This window comes from Pantherophis guttatus, chromosome 1 (assembly GCF_059756535.1).
Source record: "Pantherophis guttatus breed Tessera chromosome 1, ASM5975653v1, whole genome shotgun sequence".
In the NCBI taxonomy this organism is placed as follows: domain Eukaryota; kingdom Metazoa; phylum Chordata; class Lepidosauria; order Squamata; family Colubridae; genus Pantherophis; species Pantherophis guttatus.
Genome location: NC_142063.1, coordinates 295593981 through 295613467, shown reverse-complemented (window position 1 = coordinate 295613467; position 19487 = coordinate 295593981). Strand labels below are relative to the sequence as shown.

Genomic DNA, 19487 nt, shown 5'->3' with positions numbered 1-19487 from the left:
TATTATTATTTAACAGCCTTTCGTCAAAATGTGTGGTATGAAAAATTTTGGACCCGGAAAGTATTTTTTGTAACTTGGACTTTTCAGTTGGGTCACCAGCTTCCCTCTTTAGTTTCATTGGTTTCTTGGTTTCACTCTTTGGCCCATGGCTTTCAATTCCCAATCCCTGGTCCAGTCCCAGATGTAAAAGAAGAGGGTACCCATTACTTTGTATGAATTGTCCCCAAATGCCCTTGTATCATGCCAGGAGTATAAACACAAACTCTGCAAGGGATTTTTGGTTGACTTGTGTCATTAATTAAACACAAATACATTTGTATGTTCTTTGAATGTAAAACATGGAACTTATCAGATTTATATCCGATATTAAAGATGATATTACATATGGAGACAGACAATAAAAGTAGTATAAATACTATTTTAACATCATTCTGTATATCTGTCTACAATACTTGCAACAAATTGGCCATTCCAAATATACAAATATTCTTGCATTCAAATGGTTGGTTTATTTCTGTTTTTCCCACAGCAATGCATTTTTCCTCTGACTGCTTCATTACTTCAAGAAAGCATTTGTGTAGGGATTTTATAATAGCTTCTGATTGCAACCATACCAAAACACCCACTAACTTTACCAACCATTCAGAATGTATTATTTAGTTTTGATGGCAGCTGTAAACAATTAAGTTGTGGAGCACTTTCCAGAGTCTTGTGCTCTCCAGATCACCACTTGGATGACTATATGGTATGACTGCAATGGTAAGTCTTAGCCCATCTGGTGGCATGGGAGTGGAAATGATTCTAGGATCTCATCATTATTTGTCTCTCTTTATTAGCTACAATTCTGATGGCTCTGGAAGTTGCATCTTGTCTGGATACAATATTTTCAGAGGACATAAAATACCCCACTGCACTTTATCCTGTTTACTGGGGGAAAATTACACTTTTGACAAAAGCGAAGATCATGTCATAACAAAACTAATTAAAAACAACATGTTGATTAGGAATATAAATAAACTCAAAATTCTCACTAATCCGCACACATTGACTAAGATACTGGAAGAATGAATGACATTGGAGAATCTTTATCATAGCAAACTTGGCTCACTTGCTATGAGGGTGGGCTCGATCAACATTTTCCTTATGTTTTCTGCATAGATTTGCTGATTAAATGTATTTTTACAAATGCATCAGGGGTGGGTTCTACTTACCTTTACTACCGGTTTGCATCATGCCCGTATGCTTGTGCTCCCTTCGCTCACGCCGTGTGTGTTCTTCTGCATATGCGCAGAAGCTTCTGCACATGCGCAGATCACTTATGATGATGTCCAGGTCAGTGGGCGGAGCCTCCTGTCAGTTTTACTACCGGTTCTACAGAACCGATCCAAACCGGGAGCAACCCACCACTGAAATGCATGAACCATTTTCTTTTTACAAATACATTACCAATATGGAAGAAGCATTCCCAAGTTCATTTTTAAATTAACTGATTAGCTTAATTGATTAATTATTTCAGACTTCAAACTTGCATCTGTTTATCTGGGAATGAGATTATTTATTTTACTTCTGAGTAGAAATATACAGGACTAAATCAGAAAAGTAATGGTACTAAGGGAAAGTATTATATTAATATAAGGAAATATTTAAGCCAATTATAACATTGTTATACAATATAATTGTGTTCGTCCAGATTTAGTGGCCCTGCTGAGTACAACTTTCAGTAGTCCTAGCCAGAGCAGTAGGGTAGATCACCAAGTCAAAAATGTCCAAAAAGGAAAGGACAAACCACCTCTGTATTGTTGCCAAGAAAACTTCATGGATGAATACAAGAGGTCACCAAGAGTCCAACATGAAGAAGACTTTGCCTTACCAAATTCTGCACCACATAATGAAGTGATGATGTTAACACAGACTGAAATGTGTGGGAAGACTGCTCTGCAGTCATAGCTAGGTTAGCAAGCAATCTATATACCAATAATAGTTAATTGTTGCTGTTTCCTTTCCACATCTGTTCTTATGAAGGCCCAAGTAGGGAAGAGAATCTGGCTCAGTAAAAGAAATATAATTTGTGTTGTTTTGTTTAATTAGATAATATCTTGAAGAATTGAAGAAGTCCTCCAGGGCTTGCAACTACTATGAAAAGTGTCTCAACATTTAGACCAAAATCAACAGCTACATGTTCGTAATAAAAAATATTTTTAAAAACTAACTTTTGCCCTTTGCCTGCATAATTTGTTTGTCTGCCAAAAATAAATTAAAATTTCCCAACTTGGCAACTGTTTTGTATGTGATGTCATTTTAAAACCATGCCACAGTCTAAATATCGAAGGAAACTATCTAGCTCACTCTATCTTATTTGTATGAGATAGCATCTCAAATTAAGCATACTGGTTTCATGAACAAATGCATTTAGATATGTGCATTCACATTCTCATACCCAATACTCTTTACCCATAAATAATATCTTAAGGGGTGCAGCCTTGGAGTACCTATTTTGTGTCTTTAAGGACTGAAAAAGCTTCACATTCAAAAAGGAAAGAGGAAAATAAAAATAAAAATGATAGTATATTTTTGCAGTACATCTGCTTTAGAAGAAAAAGGGAAAAAAGCTTCCCCTTTTCTTTAACATATATTGGAGGAGAAAAATGAAAAACTAATTCTAATTTTTTGAATTTCTCCATCCAAAGTACTATGATACAAAGAATAAGATTAAATTTTAACCAACTAAGTGATATTGTCCATATCAAAAGTGCATTTTTTTATTATTCTAAATCTGGTTGTTTGATTGGCTGAGTTTCTGTCAAATCAATTTCCCACAAATTTACATTAGAAAACTATGTGTTGCTCAATTCATTATTAAGTTCCAAATCAGAAGTTTAATGTGAGTTCTGTGTGTCTAAGAATAACTTTTCTGCACCATTAAAAAACCCAATTATTCAAAGCAGAGCATTTTCATTATCATTTCAGTTTATCATTTAAAATATATTTATAAAACATCTATGTCCTTTTCACTAAACATTCTTAAGGCAGACAAGTCCATTTCCATATTACAAAATTTTTGATGTTCTGAGAATGTCTTTACCACTCATTACGGTTCCACCAGCCTGGATGAAAATACCATACAGGATAATTTCCAACAAGTCCTTAAATTGATCAGTCTCTTTGACTTATTCCCAGGAAACTGGGTATAGAATTTCTAGCAAGGTTGCTTCTTATATTACATAGAGAAAACACAGTCCAGCATCTGGAGAGGCATAAATAGGAATGAAAGTAAATGAAACAAATCAATGTAATTGCATATAATATGAATAGCTTCAGTTTGCAGATCATTTTTTAGATAAAAGTCAGGTGGCAAGACCGGAAAAGAACCATTTTTAGGGTATGATTGGTGGTGAAATGTAGACTTCATGAGCTATCTGCCCTCAACTTTCTGAATGTGGTGGGGCAAATTTTTCTTGTGGTTTTAATAATCCCAAATTCCTGCCTTGTAATGTTTTACCCCAGAATTTTATGCACTCCAACTCCCCCAAGGAAAAATAAATATTTTGAGGAGATGGAATATGTCCAGACTGAAGGGAAGAGGGCTCATAAAGATGAAAAAGAAGCACTATTTGAAATTATTTTCAACAAGTTCCTCAGTGATTATAGAGACAGAGGAAGTGCATGGTGGTAAAAGACAGAGAGCTACAGTTTGCTGGATACCTTCAAATTACTCACTCCTGAAATACATTACTTTTATAGAATCCCAGATGCTATTCAAATTGCCACCCATATTTTGTTTTAAATCATTTCCAGAAAAAGCAAAACTCAAAGCTAAGTACAGTTATGTATCCCATGTATATTATGTGGGGTGTTTTGTTTTGTTTTTTTCCAAATTAAATGCTAGTTTAGAGAACAGAAGGAAACACCTTTCAATAGTATTTCCAGACCCTATGCAAATACAAAGGAAAAATCCTTTGAGAGCAGTCAAGCTTTTAACTAGTTTAGCATTCCTCACCATCCCCATTCCAGTAATGGAATCTGTACAGATTTAATGCCAGCTTATTATTCCTTGGAAATGAATACATGAACAATATACCTGGCAAGGATGGTCAGAACAATTAGACGTGGAGGGGTGCAGAGAAGAGGAAGTTCTAGGTGATGCCATTTTTAATGTAAAAAGCTGTATTTTTCACTGCTGTTAATTTCAGTATATGTTTATATTGCAGCTCATGCAGAAAATTCCCACAGTGACTGTGTGATTGGGACACAGGCTGGTTGGAAGTCCCAACCGACAACTATAGGGCTCACTTAGAGAGGCAAAAATGCTGACCTTAATCATACCTCCTTACAGCTTTTGAGAACATATAATGTTTTTATGGTCTGATGCGTGGATAGCTTAATGCAGGGACTTAGAACTCAAAAGGCTTAGAATAAGAATTGCAGCAATTCATTTAATCTCTGAGCTACTCAAAGTGTGTGTTCCACATTTATAACAACCAAAAATGGGTTAATTCTATAACCAATCTGAGCTGGAGGAATAATTGTTGTGTTCCTATTTGATTTAGGTTCAATAGGTTCAACTGCCATCAAATGTCTCCTGAATTTCTAATAGTTTACAGATATTCTGAACCATTTGGCCATCTTAAAAGGATTTATTGTTATTGTTGTTGTTGCTATTGTTGTTATTATCTTTTCATTTCTAAGTACACATGTTTCAGCAGTTTTCCTAGGATGTAGAAATTATTCCAAGACGTTATCTTAAAGGATAATGTTTAACCCTTTAATTTTCTATCTTGTGCTAATACTGGATGTGGAAAAAATGCACTCGAGCAGGGGTGGACAACTAAGGCCCTTTTATGACTTGTGGACTTCAATTCCCAGAATTCCTGAGCCAGCCATGTTAGCTCAGGAATTCTGGGAATTGAAGTCCACAAGTCATAAAAGGGCCATAGTTGCCCACCTCTGCACTCGAGGATACTCTGTCGGAAGGATGCTTAGTAATCTGGGATTCATCTGTGAACACAAAAAAAACTCCCAATAAACGCAGAGGTCTGTTTCCAAATTGAACACAGCAATAAGGAAACAACTATGGGGAAAATGAACCCCAAGAACAAGACTGTTGGCAACATGTTACTTGTATGACAAAAAAAAAAAATGAGAAAACTGTCCCTGCAACCATTGGAGCTGAACAATCATTTTCATAATCTCCCTCTGGAGAAAAATATGCACACATTGGAAGAATAGCCTCCTTCAAATATTACAGTAGCTCAGATTTTCCAAAGGAAAAAAGACATTTTTGGTGATAGGTGACTCACTTCTTAGAAGAACAGAATCAGCCCTCGGTAGCCTTGATAATCTAGTGAAAGAGGAAAGTTGTCTCCCTAGAGCTAAGATCAAAGATGTGGTAGAGAGGCTTACCAAAATAATCAAGTCCACTGTTTAGTATCTCTTTCTTCTCTTTCTTGTTGGAACAAACAATACAACTAAGAGCCTGGAAATAATATCTTGGGACTACGAGAAACTAGGCAGGAAAGCAAAACAATACAGGCACAGGTAGATGGGCACTCTTCCACACTGCCAGCCATAGATCAACATCAAAGGAGGCAATGGAGGATTATAGAAGTAAGGATGGGATGGTGCTGTCAAGAGAACTTTGGACATCTAAACAATGGTTTACATTACCTACAGGACAGGCTTCTGGCAAAAGATGGGCTGCACCTCACAAGGACTGGGAAGAAAGTATTGGGGGAAAAACTGACTTGGCTCATCAGAAGGAAGAAGAGCGTGACCAATCTTTAAGACCAAACCTCAAGCATTAGCCCCAAGACAACAGTTCAGACAATAAGGAAGGGAGTGGTGAGAAGGAAGGGGAACTTAGCATAAAACAGGAGACATAAGAAGTAAATATAGGGTCAGCCATAAAGAGCTCAAATGCTTATACACTAATGCTCGGAGTTTGGGGAACAAGGGAGAAGTTGAAGTCCTAGTACATGAGAGCAGGCATGATATTGTTGCCATTACCAAAACTTGGTGGGATGAAACCCAAGACTGGAACATACTGCTAGAAGGATATAAATTGTTCAAAAGAAACAGACCCAACAAAAAAGGAGAGGGAATTGCATTGTATGTGCATTTAGGTGAATATTAGAGGAAAAAGAAATTACACTGATATATGTCTACAGATTACCCAACCAGGCAGAGGAGATGGATGAACATTCGCTAATAGTTAAATAAGGTGTGCAGGAAACACACCACAATAGTAATGGGGGGCTTTAACTACTCTGGCATAAACTGGCAGACTAACTCTGAAGTAAGTAGGAGATCAAACCGGTTCCTGACATGCCTAGCTGACAACTTTGTTACCAAAAGGTAGAGAAAGGAACTAGAGCAGAGGTGTCAAACTGGTGTCCTGTGGGCTAGATGCGTCACACACAGGCCACGCCCACCCCAGCTCCACAAATGGGAAAAACATCACGAAACATCATGTGACGGCAATGTAACACCGTGAGTTTGACACCTGTGAATGAGAGTCAGGTATATTAGATTTAATTCTTATAGGAATGAAATGATAGAAAAGGGCAGAAGTTATAGGAACTTTGCAGAGAATGACCATGCCATACTAGAAGTCAACATAATGCAGGCTCAGGCAATTGAACAAAATCAAACTACAGTAGAACCTCTGGTCACAAACGCTTCTTACCACGACCAAATTGGGTTCCAACCAAAAAATTCACAAAATTTTTGAATCTGGTCATGAACACATACTCGGGTGGTGAACAAACACGGCCACAGGAAATTTCCCCTTCCGCGCCATTTTTTTTTGTAAGCACCAAATAATAGTGACCTCATGTGGCCACTAATTTTGCTTAGGTTCAGGTCACAACCAAATCGGGTTCCGAACAAAGTTATGGAACGAATTATGGTTGTGACTAGAGATTCTACTGTAGTGTCCGAGACTTCAAGAGAGCGGACTTCAACAAACTAAGAGACAGATTAGAAAGGATTCCAAAAATGAAAATCCTAAAGGGAAAAACAACAAGATGCTTGGGAAACTCTGAAAATGAGATTATTAAAATCCAATAAAACACAATACCATAGAGAAAAAGAAGAGCCAGACAAACTAGCATGGTTTCATAAAGAGCTCTCTGACAAAGTGAGAGGCAAAAAGAATGAGTATAAAAATGGAAAGAAGGACATATACCGTAACTAGAAGAGAATATCAGCAAATAGCCTGAATCTGCAAATGTATATTTTATTTGCATGGTTTTATTTGCTTTTATTCTTTTAAAATGTTTTTAATATTTTAATTGTAATTTTTTTAATTGTAAGCCACCCAGAGTCATTTACTAAAATGGGCACTTAAAGAAATTGGGGGGAAAAATAAAGATCTGGAGACTAAACCATATGATGAACAGTTAAGAGAATTACCGTAGGTATATTTAGCCTAACAAAGGGAAAGGAAGGACATGCTAGCTTTCTTCCAGTACTTGAGGGACTTTCATAGAGAAGAGGGGGTCAACTTATTCTCCAAAAGCACCTGCGAGTGGAACAAGAAGCATTGGGCGAATACCTGGAACTAAGGAGAAATTTCTTGAGAGCAATTAAGCCGTCAGTGAGCTTGCCTCCCAGAGTTGTGCATGCTCCATCCATCCCAGATTTGACATCCATTTTTCCAGGATGGTATTAGGACTCCTGCCAACATTCTTCAAAGCCCCTTTCAGCCCTAGGATTCTATGATCTATGATCCAATTCCTAGCCTGCATTTTGGATTAGTCAAAATATGTAGGTAGAATGGCACAATTGCCATGCAGAGTGTATATTTGAAATTGCAGCTTCAAACTGCCTGCTACATAAACCTCCAGAGTAGAATTAAAATGTCAGGGTATTTGCTTCTGCCATTGGGCAAAAAACCAAGAGCAGTGGGGGAAAAGACAACAGAAAGAATATGTTGTTTTTTTGTACACCAGCTGGAAAAACAATGCATAATATCCTCATTTATGCTCTCCATTAGCACAGAATATAAATTATATAATCAGAAGTTATAACAGTATCTCCCATCCAATACACATCAGAGGTCATTTGGTTAGATCCAACAAGGGTGAAAATTGTTTGCAGTGTGAAATGATTAACAGAAAGAATATGACAAGAATATAGCAAGAAAGTGAATATTATAGCTAGGAATAGAATAGAAAATCATTTTTTTCCCATTCCTTTCTAAACCTCACTATTTTTATTAATTAGGTAGTAAATCTGGCCAAGTATTGCAACGTTCCAACAGTTGGGGGAAGTCTTCTTCCACAAACATACACAAGTTACACCAACTATGCACCAGCTGGAAAAACACTGCATAATATCCTCATTTATGCTCTCCATTAGCACAGAATATAAATTATATAATCAGAAGTAATAACAGTATCTCCCATCAAATACACTACAGAGGTCGTTTGGTTAAATCCAACAAGGATTGTTTGCAGTGTGAAATGATTAATTTCAGTGAGATACTGCTCCAATCCCTGTATTTCATCATGACACATCAAAGAAGCTATTTTGACATCAGTTAAGGTGGAAAGAAGCATACTGGGGATTTGTACATCCCTCCTCTTTTTAGGAGAAATATGGAATATTTTGTAATACTAGCTAAATAAAACATGAAATATTTTTGCAATACCAGGTTAAAGTAGAAACAGATGAAAAATTACATTATTGATTAATTTGCCAAAAAGAGTAAAGCTAACTCAGGCAAGATGTTATAAATCTTCTTATATAGCATGTTTGAATCCCTAGTGCCCCATAACAGGGTGAGCTCCCATTACTTGTCCCAGCTTCTGTCAACCTAGCAGTTCGAAAGCACATAAAAATGCAAGTAGAAAAATAGGATCACCTTTGGTGGGCAGGTAACAGCGTTCCGTGCACCTTTGGCATTTAGTCATGCTGGCCACATGACCATGGAGACATCTTCGCTGGCTCTTCGGCTTTGAAACGGAGATGAGCACCACCACCTAGAGTCGGGAACGACTAGCACATATGTGCGAGGGGAATCTTTACTTTATATAGCATGTACAACATCTGATATCAACCAAGAAAAGGCAATTCACATATGTTTATAAAAATATGCATCACTGTAGGAAGAGAACAGGATTCAGAACACACTGGATGGAAGGGGGTTAAGGTTTTCTCCCCAACTAAAATTCTTGATGAAAATCATCTCCTGAAACTGCTCTTAGCCCTAGGAGAGAAGTTTCTATTAAAACAGGTTTCTCCAATTTGGAGCTGTTCATCTGTATTGAAGATTTGTCTCCCATATCTCCAACTATATTTGATCAATTTGGATGTCATCAGATTGGAAAAGTCTGCAATAGATCTCCTGAGCTTTGGGCTTTACAGGTACCTTGATGTAAGATGGGTGGCGTTTAAATTTTATAAATAGACAAAACTGTTAGATTGGCGCAGGGAAAAGAATATGCGAGCGAGTGGTCTGTTCAGCACTTTATTAGAGAGAATCAGAACAACCAACTGTGCTGCCGGGCTCGCCTTATAAAGGGAGTCGGCAGGCAGGCCGGCCAATGACAGATCTTCAAATCTCCCGCCGGTGGACTAACCAATCAGGCGGGGATGCCCATATAAGGATATAACACAAACAAACTGATGTTCATTGGGGCCATTCTGATGTGAACCGTTCCCTGCTTACAATGTTTGTTTTGATTCCTCTCCTCCCTCTCCCTTCCTCCTCCCCTCCCTAGCTTGCTTTCTTTATTTAAAGGAATTCCCCACTGTGAAACAAATAAAAGGGAAGTAATTTTTTACAATATCAATCTGAGGGTATGCTCAGAGTCACCAAGGTTTCGAAACATCAAATCCATCCATCACTATCAAGATGGACCATCTCCCCTGATAGTTGTCTCTTCCTGTTCTACTGTTAGAATTCTGACATTGATGGGGAAAAATAGGCCTCATAGGAATAGGAAGACATCTTTGAGGTCATACTTCTTATTACAAGATTGGGTCTCTCTGGCTCAGTAGACTTACATGATGGTTATGATAATTCACACACAAGAGGGAGGGGTATTCAACATTTTATCTTTAGGAGTAGTCACCCTGAAGCATTTTGTGTGTTTCTAAGATTTGAAGCACAAAACAAAAGATACAGACACAGCGATATTGTCTAGTATTTATGTGCCTAATCAACTCCATGATTGAGAAATATGCTTATGTTGTGTTAATGCAGACGACTTACTATGTAAATTGACCTTTAAAAAATGCATCCACAAAGCACTCTAGACATAATAATTTCCATATTTTGGGTCAAACTTTGCATGTTTGAAGAAGTTTTAGAAGGTTGTCTAAAGTTCAGAGGCCAGTGGAATGATATCATATTTCTTTGTTCAAGACTCAGTGGTTTTTCCAGTCAGGCAGCATATATTTGTAAGTAGAACTTCTCCTTTCACACTTAACCATTTAGAAGTCTGTCTGCAAATGCATATGTGGTGTGTCTACAACTGTTACTACATTGCTGTAGCTTCTTCTTTGGTTGAGAGGTTAACATCTGGCTTCTCTGAGAAGCAAAGGCTTGTGTTTTGTGTTCTGTAACTCCTGTCATTTCTAACTATGCTGGAGATTATAAAGCAGTGTTTCTCAACCTTGGCAACTTTAATTTAAGATGTGTGGATTTCAACCCAGCATGCTGGCCAGGGAATTCTGGGAGATGAAGTCACTCACCTCTTATTCTGAGGTTGAGAAATACTGGTATAAAGTAAAGCTCTGTTTGTACTCTTCCCCTATGCTTAATGCTTGTAATGCTGTAATGTTCTAAAATAAAGTGATTTTAAAGCACTTCACCCCCATAAATTTGGCTGAGTCCAACTGCCAAACTGATTCATCTTCTTTGGAACTGTTACCCATAAAGCATTGCCATTTCACTTGGCTGTGGTGTTTTATGGATCATTGATGAGGTTACCTGCTTTGGGTAATGAAACATCTGCAAGAAAACAACCAAGCTCAGAGAGCACCAAGGACTCTCATTTCAAACCTGATCTACAAATACTCTCCTCTATAGGTATATTATACTGTGATTTCATAGTTTTGGCTTAGTGCCACCCATAGCCAGTAAATAAACCATGGGATGTTTTAGGGCAGTAAACTTGTTTGAAGCCATGTTTTAAACTGTGGTCTAATAAGACATGGGGACTTAAATGCATAGTGTCAGGTTTCCTGGTTTGTTACTGATTTGCTTCTAAGTCCTTCTCAAACATTTGCTCCCATATTAAGGTACAAAAATGGAGAAACTTGAAAAGGAGACAGACTTTACCAGGAATTATCCAAATAAGGAAGCCATAAGTATTTTGTACATCTGTAGAAAGGCCTGTAGGGCAATTAAATAGAACAGAAAGTACTTTTTGCTGCCATCCATGGTCATCCATATTGTTTGCAGTCCTGTGTAAATTTAACTGATTTTTTTCATTAACCCATTTCATGGGTTAAACATTCTTTTTTCTAAATCTAGAAGAGATACTTAGAAATTACTACTCTAAAATAGGGAGAATTCCTGTGGTTTAATTTACTAAAAATTGTTCAACGGAAAATAGATCTAAAACCCTAATAAAGGATCCAAGTTTACTCAGATTTTCCATAATTGGTTTTCACCAAGGTTGTTTATGAGTCCTAATGATACTGTTACAGTAGAGCAGTATATCCAAGTGACTCCTTGTGCCCCCTCCCCATATATTAAAGAGATACTATTAGAAGATGGCTTCAGGATTAGCATACAGTCAAAATAAAATCCTAACCAGATTAGGTGCATGATAGAGAAATGAATACATTCAACTTTATTATAAAGTTGGTTTGAGTTTACAACATGGGAGACAAAGCAATAGATAGTTCCAACAGCGTGTCCATTCCTTTCTACATTCACACTGTGGAGGAAAAACAAAAGACTGATGTAAACATTTGGGTATCTGCCTTCAAATATTTACCAGTGCTAATGTTTTCAGTATCATAAAAGTCAGATTCCAATTGCTTAATGCATTATAAGCCGCCCTGAGTCTCCGGAGAAGGGCGGCATATAAATCAAATTAAAAAATTTTAAAAAATTGATGTCATGCTTATTTTCTTCTGAGAAGCACGCTATTACTTTTATGTTATTCTGGACAAATTTATGAGTCAAAGCATAAAGCTACATAGCCCCATCAATTTTATTTTGCATTCTTTTCCTAAAGTTCCCAAACATGGCAGTCTTTCTTACAGCAATTACACCCTGGATCAAGGTCAAGGTCTTTTCTACAACTGCAAAATTTGTTTCCTGTATATCACAAACTTTTCCATACCAATGGGAAGAAATTGTTGTCCCAGGATAAGAAGGGCAAGAAGGACTTTTTGATGTTGAATTTAAAAATTCATGAACATGTTCATACAGTTTTCTTGGCAACAGAGTGAAAGCGATTCACCATTTTTCTTCCAGGATATTTTTTGACTTCATACTCTAGTTCAATATTTCTCAGCCTCAGCAACTTTAAGATGTGTGAATTTCCACTCCCAGAATTCCCCAACCAAAATATTTACATATATTAAAATGGCTGAGGCTAAGAAATATTGGCTAGTTTAGAGTCCTGGTCTTTTCTTCTAGTCTCTCATCCAAGTACTAATCAGATCTGATCCTGCCTAGGTTGTGAAACAAGAGTCAATGAGACAATACTATTTACCTTATGTTTAATATTTGGAGATATTTTGGTTGTTTTTACTACTTTGTTGTTATTGTTTGTGTTATTACAAACAGTACTTAGTAATAAATGTTACTTAGGTTGCATGAAATGCCTTGAAGCACTGTGGTTCAGGATGTTGTCACATGCGTAACAAAGTGTTCAGCAACTTTGAAGTGGGTAGTCATATGAGATGGGTTCCCAACATACTTGGAGCACACATAAGAACACATCCTAAATTCTTACTAGTCTGTGTATGTGTAATTCAGGCACTTCATATGAAAGAGCTTTACACATATACTATACATAAGTTCATTTGTCAAATGCCAAGCAGTGAAAATTAAAATCAGTAATACAATTAAGTATTATAATGTTGCAAGAAATAGCTATGCAAAGGGCTATTAATAAAATGATCTGCACTGCTTAGAAAAATATGAAGTATTTGTCTGGGAGCAAAATTAATACAGAGTATGTGAGAGAGAAGTTCCCTGAAGATGGGCTCCAGCACAGTGTCTATGACAATTCACCATGACCAATTTATCACAGCCATCTCACCACGGCCAACTCACCACAACCAACTTGCCACAGCCAACTCACTGCAGGACAATTTACCGTAGTCATCTCACCACAGGACAATTTGCTGCAGGACAAGAGTTACACTAATATCAAAGAAATGGTGGAATAGAATCATTAAAGAAAGGATGCAAAAAGGAGGGACAGAATGAAATGTAAATGGCAAAAATTAAAACAATCTTTATTTATTGTAAATAATTAAATAGAATTGTTAAATTGTCCTGCAGCAAGTCATCCCATGGCGAGTTGACCGTGGCGAGTTGGCCACGCTGAGTTGGCTGCAGCGGGGGTTGACTGTGGCGAGTTGTCCCATTTTCCCAACACGAGTCAAAAGCTTGGAAGAGTAAACCTTTGGTCCTGGTGATTTACCCTGCTTGGATCCTACATTGTTATGTCTGTAAAGGATTAAACAGAAGAAAAAATGTTCAAGGGATATATATATGTATGTGTGTGTGTGTGTGTATATATGTATGCATGTGTGTATGTATATGTATATGTATGTATGTTATCTGTATATTTATCATTTATTTATTTATTTTATTTTCATCCTGCCTTTATTGTTTTTACAAGGGCTCAAAAAAGAAAATAGCTATACCTTTTGCCATCATACGCACACAGTTTTAGTCTTCTTCATATGATTTATCCATCTAAGATTTCTGGTGGTTTTTAATCTGTTTTATTCCCACCCCGCATACTTTACATCTTGAAGTCAGCCAGTTCATATCAGCATTTCCTTGATACTGTCATATCAGGCAGAGATATTAAAGAACTGCATGTTTCACCATCACTGTAGCTCAGATTCTTACCGTGTGTTCCCACAGATAAAAGTGATGTCTTTTGATTCAGCTTCACTGTTTTCATTGGGTAGCAAATTGGGTGGGAATGGGTATTACTAGGAAACGTCCATTTATAGCAGAATTATGGACTATTTGTTCCTTGTGACAACTTAAGGATTTACTTTTACCAGAATATCGAGTTTTAAAGTATTATCATCTCACCTCCATCTTTAAGGCCAGAATTACACAAACCAACAATGTCTATGGAGATCATCCAGGTCATGGTTGTCCCAAAGGTGCTTTTCAAAAAGCAGCTGGACTTCCTTGGTTTTTTTCTTTGAAAACATTTTGCTTCTCATCTGAGAAGCTTCTTCGGTTCATACTGAAGCAGCTCTGCTCTCCGGTACCTGTAAATGAAGGGAGAACATTTCAGAATATGCCTCCTCCCATAACGCTCTCTTTCACACATCCCCAGAACTATATATTAGACAGGGCTGTAAAGCACTGTAAATGGTATATAAATCTATTGCTATTGCTACCTATATATGTACAAATGCTGAAGCACCTTTCTCTGATTCATTTCACAAGATGAATCAGAGAGTCAGTTTGCAACTCACAAATTGGAACTTACTGGTAAATCTCTGACAGTAGTTTCCTACTTGTAAAATTGGTTGACCAGTTGGAAGAAAGTAGTAATTTTAGCTCCCATACACACATACACACACACACACACACACACTCAAAATACACACTTCGAAAGTTTCCTATTGTAAAAAAAAAAAAAGCAAAAAGCAAAAGCAGATGTATATGAAAATAGAACAAAAAAGTAACTTTTTTAAGCATACAAAATGGCATCGATCAGAAAGAGTTTGTCCATCCTTATTCACCTGGGTTGCTCAGTGCAGAAATGTGATTATTTTTAATTCCTTATGTGGTGCTACCTTAATTGAAGCACACTTTACAGGAGACTTCAGATTTCCTAACTGAAGAAAGCTTTGGTGTAACAGTTTTTGAAGGAATGTATTGTTCTTGGGATGTTAATCTTAATTATAGATTATAGATTAAGAATAAGAACAGGTGGAATATCAGTATTTCAAAGAAGCAAATGTAAACAAAAACAGGAGAGGAGTGGGACAATGGTTTTGTTGTAGCCCTCAGATGCATGACAGTTCACAAGGCCTTTTCTCGGGGGAAAGAAGCCAGATGGACCAAAACAGATGACATTTTCTTTGCACTGTCTTAAGTAGTTTCTCATATTGAAAACACCTGCACATGCTCTATATCTTACCTAAAATAAGCAATTTGCCTATCAAATTTGCCTATCAATTTATGTAAAGTGGAATTTTGCTCCAGTGGGGCACATGAAAATCAGGCAAACAGCCTCCTCTTCACCCTCCTCTTCCTCTAGTTATTAACATAAGCACTATGTGTTTAGAGCTCAAAGCATTGAGACCCCACACATCCACTTCACGGTCTGTTTCTGTTGCCCCCACCCCTGGGAGGAGGTTTTGAAGTATTTCTAGCAGGACTACTAGATTCCGTAACAGTTTTGTTCTCTATGCGATCCGTCTGGTAAACTCACAAGATTCGTTTCTCTTGCCATGTACATGTATCCGAACTAGACTGTATTGTTTCCCCAGGTCATATAATATATGTGAGTATATGCATAATTTTGTTTTTGTTTTTTTGTTTTTTATTTATTTATTCATTTATTTATTCATTTATTTATTTATTTTGTCATGCTTATGCAGTGTATATTAGAGGTGGAAACCCTTTGAGAGCTGTATGCAATGAAATTTCATTTTAATGTATACCGACTAGCATACATTCAAAGTGACAATAAAATTATTCTAAATCTAAGTCACCACACCCTTGACCCCTTAATTCACCAGCCTGCTCTTCGCCAGCCAGTTGGGGAAGACTGGACTGTAATTTCAGTAAAACGTTTTCCACAGGGGGAAAAAGAATTATAAAATATATTATTGTCTCTGCAACATAGAGGTTTAATCTCTCCAGCCTGAACTATACAAGCAGAAATCATAAAAATGAATGTTTCACGTGGAAAGATGCCTGCATTTTGACTGAAGAAATCAGAATGACCACAAGATGGAAGCAAATGGATTCGGACAACCCTAAGTCTTTACTTCCATCTAGTGGTCCTAGTTATTTTTAGAGCTCAGATATGGTATAACAAAACATCAGTTAGAAGGGAGCTTGGAAGTCTTCTAGTCCAATCCTACAGGCAGCCCTACAGAGCATTCAAATTGATCATTTATTTCTTGCTAGATTTATATTCCATCTTTCCTTCAGATCAAGACAGCATATGTACCACCTTTAATTTACCCAACAACAAATTTGAGTGAGAAATTTGGCTGAGAAAGTGTGACTCACCCAAAGATCTTCCAGGATGAAGGTGGACTTGAAGACAAACTCCTCAGTTGTAGTCCATCTCCTTAAGTGCTACACCTTACTGTTGTTAAAGATCAGTTCCTCCTTTTCATATCAGTGCAATAGTATTCACATGTAACCAGGCCTATCAGTTTATCACTAAACCTATAAATGCAGTCTTATATTTTAACTTCATAATGTTATAAGAAATTCCAAAAACTCTTTGCGTTTTGCAAGAAATACTAATTATGAAGGCAACTTTCTAATGATTGTTGCCCCAGAAAATGGCTCAGCTATAGGATTTGTTGCTGTTCCTCTCACCCACAAAAGGCAAATCTTCTAGGAGACAGGTGGAGGAGGACATTTTTGATATATGCAAGAGTCAAAGGTGAGACCAGGAGCAGGAGAATATTGGCAGTAGATGCAGTTGTAGTGCATCCATAGTACAGTCAAAGTGACTAACAATAGAGTAAAACATAAACTCCTATAAAAGCAGTTAAGTTTTACTTTGATCCTCCATGGCATTTTTTTATATTGTTAAGTAACATGTACACGTACCAGAGTGATCCCCCCCCCAACTTTGATTATCTGACATGAAGTTATCTTCACTTTCTGCTCCATCACCATATCCATCTTGGCATCCCATTTCACAATCGTTCCTCCACTTGAATGTATTGTATAACCCTCCAGGAAATATCTTGCAGGTGTCCATCCATCTCTAGCCTTTGGCTTAACATCAAAGAGATTTTTTTCTTAGCTGACACTCAGATGGGATTAATCAATACTGTATGTGTTTAGTGAACCTACCAAATGTTCCTAAAACCCTAGTAGAATCTCCATAGAAATTTTAGCTGAAGTTATTTAGGAGCCCTCCATTTTACACTCTTGTTTATGGGAATTCCTTGTTTCATTGAAGAGTTTAATTATTTTGGCAATGTTCATAAGAACCAAATCTCTATTTAACTATACAAATAAGGCATCCTGTGTGACTTATTCTAAATGGGATATTGTTGATATACTAAAAACAATTCAGAGCATCTCTTGGCTGACATTTCATGCACCCCGAACTCTGTTTTTCAACAGCTGTACAAAATTCAAAACAGTTGGTCTAATCAGCTCCATTTGTCTACTTTTATTTAATCATTTGTACTAAGTGCAAAAGTACGGTAATTCACATTTTCCACACTGGGAATAATTTTTATTTGCATTGTTTGTACATTCCCAGCTCTGAAAATCTTAGTATGAAATTTGCTGCCCACTTCTTATGTGGGCCTAAAGCAATTTTTTATCTATCTATCATCACTGCTGTGTCCTAAAACAACTTTTCATGATGGTTAAAGTATTGAGAATTGTAATCCAACACATCAGGAAGGCATCAGATAATGAATAATTGCCCTGAATCAATATTTGATTAGCCTGGCTTAGTTCAACAGAAGATTCAATAGACTGACTGAGGGATGCCTCTTTGTGGGAGATTCTGATAATTATTAGTAGGTGATCAATGCATAAATTACCCTGGAATATTTGGAAAGGACCATCCACTAGTGAATGGAGCTGATGACAAGTCTACTCATGTGCATCTGTGAATGAAAGAGCAATATATAGGGTTGATGTGGTGAAATCATCAGCTACACTAGAGGGAGGCGTTAAGAGGGGCTGGGTTTAGAATCTGTGCTGCAGAAAATGGCACAGGCCTCGCCTCTCACAGTATCCTATGACCATTCCCAAGGAAATGCAGTCAATCTGGCAACATTCTTATAAAATAACTACCAATAAAATTTCTGTTTGAGACTATTTACCAATTGTTCTGGTTGCTTTTGCACAACATTAATCTCACCAGACACTCTGGGAATGAGAAAATACATGGAAATGGCTACGGTACCATAGGCAGCTTCAAGGTGTCTGCAAGCACCAACAGGAAATAGAATCAGAGTTAACAAACTTAAGAGCCACAGTGCTCCACTTGTTCAATAGCAAGTTGAGAACATTCAACAACCAGGACCACTTGTGAATAATCTCAAATAAAAGCTTTACTGCTGGTCACTTATGTTAGTAGAATCTCACCAGACTGACTGCATTTCCTTGGGAACTGTCAGATAAGGCTTCAAGGGGGAGGATAGGCCTGTGCCATTTTCTGCAGTGCAAACACCTCCTTCTAGTCTAGCTGGCAATTCCACCACAGTTGATGATATCCAGACGATGCAGACATAAGCCTGTCATGTGTTCAAAGAAGAGTATCAAATATGGAGAAGATTTGGAGATTCTTATGTCAATTATACCCACCTTCTCCTAAGCTTGTTTTATACCCTTATCCAATTCAGGTGATCTAATAAGAAGATAGTGACCATATTAATCTGAACATATATGGAATCCTCTTTCCGTTTTCTCCATTCAGATTAGGAAGGTTGGGGTAGAATCAATGAGAATCAGGCATTCTTTTGCACCTACAAAGGGTTAATTTTGCTGGGGAACTGATGTGGAACAGCAGCTTCCTGGCAAGAAAGCAAATGTCATTTTTTTTTAATTATTAAACATTTTAAAGAAAGAATATAAATCACAAAAACATAAAAATAACAAAAAAGTGAAATCCAAATTAGTAAAATATAAATAATTTAATGTGGATTCTAAAATATGGAGATTAGTTTTCAATAGGTTGTTAGTTATATATGAATTATTATATCACTTTTTAGAAAAAAACTAAAAATTATTATCAAGCTTTAAAATAGAAATAACTGGTATACCAATATAAATCTCTGAATTAAGGAATAGGCTATAGTAAATTTGATCAACGCTAGAAATATATATATTTTAATTGAAATATAAAGTCTAGACTTAAGAAAACCCAAATATAGGGTGTGGTACATATTCATGTATTAAGGTGTGAATGTCCCTAGATAATTCTTAAATGTGCACATATGCAAGCACACAGGCAAGCACACACACATTTGTATATTTATTTATCAACCAGCAGTATTGCAGCAATGACACAAATCCTAATGTTTTCACTTCCCAAGGAAATCAGGCCTTAATAGCATTGGTTCCAGAGATGATATTCAGCCGGTTCAGACCAGTTTGC

At 37.0% G+C, this 19487-nt stretch overlaps 1 long non-coding RNA gene across 1 annotated transcript; it reads right to left on the bottom strand.

The window, feature by feature from the left end:
* Positions 1-12670: 12670 nt before the first annotated feature.
* On the bottom strand, positions 12671-18903 carry LOC148116901 (uncharacterized). The gene is made up of 2 exons (XR_015733929.1): positions 18695-18903; positions 12671-14430 (listed from the first exon to the last, which is right to left on the bottom strand). It is a non-coding gene; the product is annotated as an uncharacterized LOC148116901 (long non-coding RNA).
* Between the last annotated feature and the right edge of the window lie 584 nt (positions 18904-19487).